The sequence below is a fragment of the Hydra vulgaris genome, chromosome 04 (genome assembly GCF_038396675.1).
Source record: "Hydra vulgaris chromosome 04, alternate assembly HydraT2T_AEP".
Taxonomy (NCBI): Eukaryota; Metazoa; Cnidaria; class Hydrozoa; order Anthoathecata; family Hydridae; genus Hydra; species Hydra vulgaris.
In genome coordinates, this window is record NC_088923.1 from 26030001 (window position 1) to 26039155 (window position 9155).

The 9155-nt window shown below is 27.7% G+C and overlaps 1 long non-coding RNA gene across 1 annotated transcript; it reads left to right on the forward strand.

Moving 5' to 3' along the window:
- The first annotated feature begins 149 nt into the window (after positions 1-149).
- Positions 150-5285, forward strand: LOC136079703 (uncharacterized). Its single transcript, XR_010638146.1, has 3 exons — positions 150-474; positions 4710-4778; positions 5113-5285. It is a non-coding gene; the product is annotated as an uncharacterized LOC136079703 (long non-coding RNA).
- Positions 5286-9155: the final 3870 nt, after the last annotated feature.

Genomic DNA, 9155 nt, shown 5'->3' on the forward strand with positions numbered 1-9155 from the left:
AATAAAAGTATAAGGATGTTAGATTGGGCTTTTCAGTCACCAAACTTAAATATAGTTAAGTTACTTTATAAAGGTAAAGTAGCTCAATAAAAACCAACCAGTTTGCCTCAATTAAGGTGGTAGATCCCTATTCAAGCTACTCCCAGTGAAAAATAAAACCGCGTCCCACATGGGTTCCGCGTGGGTTCCGTGTGGGATTGATGGGATTTATGTGGGACGGATTTTCCCATGTGGTATACGTATGGAAATTTGTCACCTTAAACCCATGTGGGTAATCCCACATGGGTTACATGTGGGAACCATATGGTATTTACACACATGGGAAATCCCACGTGGGTTTCCTGTGGGATTTGCATGGGAATTAATTTAAAAGCTGGAAACTAAAGAAAAAAATTTTAAATCAACATTGCATTGCGTTACGTTTATATTGTGTGAAAATATTTTATATTAATAAAGAGAATGGCAAGCAAGTATGTAAGTACCACGAATAATTTTTATCTTTCTTTATAGAAATAAGATTAAGATTTGTGCAAATAGACGTATTATTAGGATAATATAATAGTTATTTGAATATAGATCTTGAGTAAATTATTTGCAAACAATTAACTGATGCAAGTTGAAATGTTGTCAAAAACCAATCTTGCGTGCATGGGACACTGCAGTGTCCCACAGTACCACAGAACCACAAAAAACTGAACCCAGAGGCTTTATTCTCAATAACACTGGAGTACCAGAGTGTTATTGAGAATAAAGCCTCTGGGTTCAGTTTTCAAAGTAATATGATCTAAGTAATGTTTAAATAAAATAATATGCTTTAAAATGCATATAGTTATACATATAACTCCTGATAGTTAACTATATGTATAAGAAGATATACATATAATTTGTTATAAAAACTTATTTTTTAAGGTTATGCTTGAACAAATTAGTACCAATTAATTCAAATTCAAGATTTAGTTAAAGTTCAAGTTAATGTTCTTATTTATTCATTGTTTTTGTTAATTTTATATTTATTTGTTCAAATTTATCAGTTAGTACTATATTTTACTACAGTAAGAATATTTATCATTGTTGAACGTGATTTTATTAGTAACTTAATTTTACTATCAACATATTTTGACAACACCCTTTATACTTTAAATAATGACAGCTTTACTTTTCTATTTGTGTTAAATTTATTACGTTTCAATAACTCAGAATCAATTTTAACTGAATTATTGTAAGCTTTGTATATATATATATATATATATATATATATATATATATATATATATATATATATATATATATATATATATATATATATATATATATATATATATATATATATATATATATATATATATACATATATATAAATATAACATTAAAACAATAAAATTGATACAAAATTTCACTTTAAAACGAATACCATTAACATTGTGATGATAATAGCATTAGGAAACTAGTATTTATGTATTATTATTGTACTATAAATAAATAGTTTTTTAATTCATTTTATAAAATGGAGACTGACAACTAATAATTAGTGGAAATAAATACAAATTATAAAAATCATGTAAACTTCATTTATTATTACTAAATACTATAATAATGTTAGTCTGCAAAGTTAAAATCAATTTAGAGCATTGTTATTAGTTCTTTTGCGATTCGCACTTCCACTTCTGTCTCTCAAATTTATAAAATAGGTGGTCAAAGCTTGCTCAATAGGTAGGTTCTCAGCATAACAATGCTTTTTTCTTACACTTTCTAAAGAGAAATATGGCAAATTGATTACTTATTTTACCTAAATCATAGGGTCATCTATGCATAATGATGTCAGATGATGACCCGGTTTATTGAACAACTTCACCCTTTATCAAACTCAGTCAATTTTTTGCCATCTCCCATTGAAAATGATGTCAGTTTTTGTTATCGTATTATGATGGTATATCTGAATTGTTAATATAATATAAAAAATGCATATACAATCAATTTTTTTTGGGTTCAATTATACATTTATTCTCAACAGTACTAAAAGTAAAAAAAAAAAACATAAATTGTTCTTTCAGATAAGCAAGCTAATTTCTGAATTTAAATTGTTTTTCCTATAATCCTCTACAGTTTTAAGCAACAAAAGCAAAACGTTTTTAGACCACATTGTTGGTGTAAATACCTTTAAAACCTGCTCATAGCTAGCATAAATTGTTTTACTTTTTTTTAAAATAAAATATTTTACTTTTTTTTTTTAATTCAATTTTTTAATTGACATTATTTTGGTCTCAACATCCCCTTCCCATTGTCAATTATTGTAAAAACAATGAACAAATAACTTGAACTTGAACTAAATCTTGAATTTGAATTAATTGGTTCTAATTTGTTCAAGCATAACCTTGAAAAATAAGTTTATATAATAAATTTTATGTATAACTAGTTATACATATAGTTAACTATCAGGAGTTATATGTGTAACTGCATGCATTTTAAAGCATTTTATTTAATTTATATATTACTTTAGATCGTATTACTTTGAATACTGGACCCAGAGTTTTTATTCCCAATTACACTGTGGTACTCCAGATTAAAAATTTAAAAGTTTCTGTAAATATCCTGTTTTTGTTCCTCAATGTACTTCGTAAGTCCCTTAAGTTTTATGAACCTTATTATATATAAAGTTAAAAGTTTTGGAGCCTAAAAAAAGTAACAGAAACCTCCCTATCTCCCCCCTATTTTAATTTTTTTTTTAATAAAACAAAATTTGACTTTCAAACCTGCATTTCTTTGTGGGACACTGCAGTGTCCCATGCATGCATGCTTGGTTTTTGACAATATTAGAACTTGCATCAGTCAATTGTTTGCAGATAATATACTCAAGAACTATATTCAAATATCATATGAACATGTTAGAGAATGTTCATATGATATTTGAACATCACAAATTTAATAATATTGTTGTGATATGTTATATAAATAATTCCATAATAGATTATGATATGAAAATAAGATAGAATATGAAGGCAATGATCAAAGAATAAATTTACTTATAGAAATTTAGATGTTTGTGTATTAGTTTCAGAATATTATATTATGTGTGACCGCGGCCTTCTATAATAAAAGGCCTTGACATCGCGCTACAAAGTTGTTAAACTGAAGGCCAATTCCTAATACTTTGTTTACATTTTCATCTTTTAACATTAGACGAAATTTTGTGTTCGCGCTTTCTTAATAAATCTTTAAAATGTGATTGGTTTATAAATTAGATAGCCCAACATCAAGATGATAACGTTGTAAGGTTCAAGGCGTTAACATTGTAAGGTAATAATATTGTCAAACTAACGATAAGTTTTTTTAATAATTAAAATGCCTTTAAAATCTCTTTGCAAGTCAAACTATCCCAACTACAACAAAAATATCAATTTATTCAACTACAACTACAATATCAATTACAACTACAACAAAAATATCAATACTCAACTACGACAAAAACATCAATTTATAAATTTCCAAAGAATCTAGAGGAGAGAAAAAGATGTAGTGAAGCTATCCCAAGAACAGGTTTTATTGTTACAGACTATATAGCATTATGTCAACTGCATTGGTCAAATGAAGCACCTTTTAAAAGCAAATATGGGAAGCAACGACCTTTAAACCCACCATCTGTTTTTAAAATATTCCGCCTAGTTGTTTAGCCACACCAGCAAGTAAAGTTAGAAAAAATGTAACTTCAAGCGGTTTGCGAAGCATTTTACCAGATGAGTTAAATGATTTTCTTAAAGAGGATGAACTTATATTTGACAATATTCAATCTTTGTTAAGTGATAATAAAATGTTATTGTTTTCCAGCTTAATAAAAAAAGTTTGCACATACAATCAAAAATGTACAAACTTGGTGTTCCATTATTTATTTTAGTAATTTTTAATGATTATTTATTTGTAGCTAACCATAATGGCACAATTTGTAATATTTCATATTTAGCTGTAAACAAATTAAAGTTAATAAAAACAAAATCAGCTTTATTTGAAGCAGTTAGATTTTTAAAAATAAAGAAAGTTCGCTTCTGTCAAATATTCTATTCGAACACCTTAATGCTATGAGAAAAGTTAATGTTGGTGAAGTTTTATATACTTCAGATATTATATGTAGAGCATATGAGTATTTTGCAATGCGACAAAGTTTATATGATTGTTTGTGTATTGACTACAAGTTGCCAAGTATAAGGACTTTAACCCTGTTGAGATATATTGATAAAACTTTTTTTTTTGCTTGAATCAACTTTTTTTGGTGTTTTTTATTGTTGGTGATTTTTATTGTTACCATTTTTAGCAAAAAAAATTAAAAATACAGTTATCTTTCTAATATATAGATATATACTTTGTTATGGTTCTGCTTGTTATTGATACTATTTAATATTACATAAATATTCTTAATGAAATTTGAAATACGAAAAGCATGATTATCTTTTAACAATTTTTTGGTTTTCTTTTTATATTTCCGTTTTTACTAGAGATTATTATTAGAAAACATAGACTGCCATTACACCCTACCTAATATAAAAATATATCAATATAAGTAAAAGTGAAAGTTTAATCGGCCTTCAGTTTTTACGGCATTTTGCGCGATGTCAAGGCCTGTTATTATAGAAGTCTACATCATTGAAAAAGTAGGTTTTTACATTTTTGTTTTTGTTTTTTTGTTTAACTACTTATCCTTATTGATCACTTTTTTTCAGGATTCTCCTTATGGGTTCAAGCTCATTACGCATAATATGTGTTCAATTACGCATAATACGTTAGTCATTGTAAGTAATAAATTATGAAATAATTATTTGTGAAATATTGTAGTCATTAATGACTTCAAACTGGCTAATAATTAAAATTGCTCGACTAATAAGGTTCCTTATTAAAATTGCTCTCTCTCTCTCTCTCTCTCTCTCTCTCTCTCTCTCTCTCTCTCTCTCTCTCTCTCTCTCTCTCTCTCTCTCTCTCTCTCTCTCTCTCTCTCTCTCTCTCTCTCTCTCTCTCTGTCTCTGTCTCTGTCTCTCTCTGTGTCTCTTTCTCTCTCTCTCTCTCTCTCTCTCTCTTTTCTATATATATATATTTATATATATTTGTATTTATATTTTTTTTTTTTAGAAAATGTTTGAAGAAAGTTAGAAGATACTAAAAACATTGGTATTATACAAGCCGAAGCGATTTAATTAATTCAATTGACAAAAAACGGCGTGTAAATCGCAAAAGAAAAAATAATATTTTTAATATTCGTTTCGGATGTATTGATTAATAGCATTTATTTTTAAAAAAATTCATTTTGCAACACGTTTTTTAATTTTATAAAGTTTCGTCATAATAGTTTAAGGTAAATCCCACATAGGTTATAGGTGGAAAACATCACATGTAAAAGATCAAAAATGCTACACGTTTTGAATACCAAATGGGATAAAGTGGCAAATACCAGATTAAGTTAAGCCTCTCTGAAAGCTTCGATGATTAATTTTAAATTACTATTTAAGTAATTTTTAAATTAAAAGAATTTTAAAAATTATCATAGAAGCATTCGGACTTTCATTTGTCTAGTATTGACTACTTTTATACCATTTGGATTAAAATATGTGGCATTTAAGATCTATAACATGTAGTATTTTCCACCTATATCCCATGTAGGATTTACCACATAAAACCCATGTGGGATTTACCATATGAAACCCACGTGGGACAAAATAATAATCCCCATATGGGTTACATATGGTAAAAACCCACGCGTATCCCATATGGGATTTACCATATGGAATCCATGTGGGATTTACCATATGAAACCCACATGGGACAAAATAATAATCCCCACATGGGTTACATGTGGAAAAAATCCACGCGTATCCCATGTGCGCTTTTTCACTGGGCTGTCTTTTAAAAATACCATAGAAACTTTTCTACTATTTTCTATTTAAATAATTTTTTGTCTTGAAAAAACTAGGAAATAACAGAAATAATAAAAAGAAATTGATAATACAACAATTGGGGTGAAAAAGCAAAATAGGACCCTACAATGGTACATAGATAACTCCATGTTGCGTAGTCCGATTGCTATCAAATTTTACAGGTAGCATTCATTCATGTGTGTTTACGAAATGTACCATGTTGGTAAAAAGAAAAAAATATTATTAAAACTTTTATGCTATTTTTTTTAAAGTGTATGAAATTCATGATAAAAAAATAGGCTTAGCTATCAATAACTGTCATCTTCCTTGCAGATTAATGTTGATTTTGGTACATTTTGTTAACACATGTAAAAACATATTGTGAAAAAAAAATCTTTAGTTTTTGAGTACTTTTGATAACCCTTATTTGTTTATAAGCATTTATTTTAAAGTTGGAGATTTTGTTGATGTTATACATGACTGTAAATAAATTCAGTTATGTAAACAAAGTGTTATGAATAACATCATAAAATTGAATTGAATTTCAGAGGTTTGAATGTGCTGTCCTGACAAGAAAGGTTTATGTGGTCCACATGTTGCTATAGTGCTTACAAGTGGAATAAAAGTGTGAAACCGTAATCCAGTCGATGATTGATATATATGCTGATGATCAGTGTGGCCCACATGTGGAGCACATAATGCATCCACAAAATTATTCCACTTAGTGTAGTATAATCCTTGCATATTTACGTGCTAAATTAGATGTGGCTATCATATGGGCCATACAAATAAAACAAATAATCTTGCCTCATTTTGAATTTTAAATTTTAACCAACTGTAAACTACAATTCCTTTGCAATGCATTGTAGTAAACTCTAGAATATTCCATGATATCATGTGGTTTACAGTTTTGATAATTTTCAACTCATAGTTGCAAGTACGTTTGAGCGGTTTTGTAATGAATATATTTGAGAATTCTTATTCAAAATAAAATATCAATAAAATTAGTAAATCAGAGTTACACTTAACGAATAAAAATTTATTCTTATACTTAACGAGTTATACTTAAGTTATACTTATTCTAAACAGAGTTTAGAATAAGTATAACTTAAGTATAACTTAAGTATAACTCGTTAAGAAATTGTAATCGGAGTATAACTCTGATTACAATTTTTTTCGTTATACTTAACGAAAAAAATTGTAATCAGAGTTATACTTAACAAAGAAAAAATATCTTAATACGTTGTGTTGCTACCAGAAAACAACGTTAGGTTTTAAAATTACGCGCAATGTAAATGCTTTCGTCATTATTAATTTTTTTTCTCTCTACTTTGTTTGTACATGAATTTCATATGAAACTATCTTTAGCTACTGTTCGAAGACATTTTAAGAATGCTAGATAAAGAACTTTAAGAAAATATTGCGTCTTCATTGCGTGATTCATCAGATTAGTTTTGTGAACAAAACTAATACGGAATGAAGTTTTTAAGATTAATAAAAAGGTGTTGTATGTATAAATTAATCTGTAAATAAAATTGTAAATAAAAGCAAAAAGTATGATGTTTTTCCATTCAACTTTTTTAACTGGTATTCCTATACAAATAAGTATACATACAGTATGATACTTATTTGTATATGTATATATGTATAATTATTTGTATATTCTATACATAAACAAACCTACTGACTTGTTAAAATATGATATTTAAACAAGTCAGAAGATTTGCTAATGCATTTTTATAACTTTCTTGTAGGAAAGTAATGCGGATTTCTTTCTTATTTAGTGTGGTTTTAATGGGATAAACACTATAACCACATATGGAACGCACCAACGCCAACCCATAAAGGAGAGTGGTAAATATATGGCTAATATATGCTTACCACACGTGGGTTACATGAATTTGCCATATATGGTTCTCCTGAAAATTTCTTGTCTGGTTGTCTTTTTGGGGCACCTTAAATACCACATAAAAAACAGCGTAAACGTGTCATCATGTTATGCCTGATTGCAAATAAAATTTGGTATATCATCAAAAACATTAGGTGTAATTGATAACAACATAAACAAATTAGTTGAGTTTCAATGGTTTTATTATGCTGTTCTGTGATCAAAGACTGCCAACAGAACTGAGAAACTTTAACTGAGCCAAAAGACAGTAAAAATACTTGTACTGCTAGCAGTATTTATCTTGATTGAATAGCCAGCTTTGTTAAGTTTGCTCACCACAAATGAGTTAGCATTTAACAGCATTATATTTTTATACAATACAATATCACAAAAGGGTATTGCTTTTAATCCTTGTTTTGAGTAAAAACGTTTTTTTCAAAAAAAGGGAGTTTAGTTTTTTTTAATTTTTATAACCAACTTATATTATATTTACTTTACGAGCATTACATTTTTTAGAATATTTCTTTTAGTCAAAAGTTCAAAAGAGTCTCATTTACCTCTGTACCTTATTTAGTTTTAAACATTTGGATTTTATAAACTTTTTAATACTTTTTAAAGAAAATATCTTTTAAAGAAAAAAGTAGTATAAAATGATGATTCAAAACTAGAGAACAAATTTAGTAATACTGAACGACGCAGCTAAAGATGTATACTGTTTGTAATGAACCTGCAACTTACTGTTTTCTTTGAAACTTTTTAACTATTTATATTATTTTATACGTCTGTATCATCGCTTTTTTAAGCGCATTTACGATATATGTTGAAGTTAAACCTGTTTTTTTGCGGATCTTGTCGTATTTTAGTCTCTATAAAGAAACTAGCTGGAGGAGAACCACAGTAACATAATAGTAAAAATAAAAAAGTATTAAGGTATACTAAAATACTTGTCAATAATATAAGAATTAAAAGTAAGTTCTTTATAATGAGTTTTTAATTAACTATTAGTATGTCTTTTATGCTTCTTTATCAATCTTTTTTATTGTTCACTTCCTGTTTTTTCACAACTTATCTTTGTGCTTCTAAAATACATACTCACTACCCGTAATTGCTTGGATATAATGCTCTACTTGAAGTTAAACTATTATCGGCAGATTTTGATGGTTTATAACAAAAGCATCATTAGTAGTTGTAAAAGTTTATAACAAAAGCATCATTAGTGGTTGCAAAGTTTAAAGTAATACTAAAAGTGGCTCAAATTTATTTTTAGCATTAATTTTGTGAAATATAAATAATATCAAAGTTTCCCAACAAGTAGACGCTCGTATTCCAACTCAAAGCAACTGTATTGCTAAATTAAGCTAACGTTAAGCCTT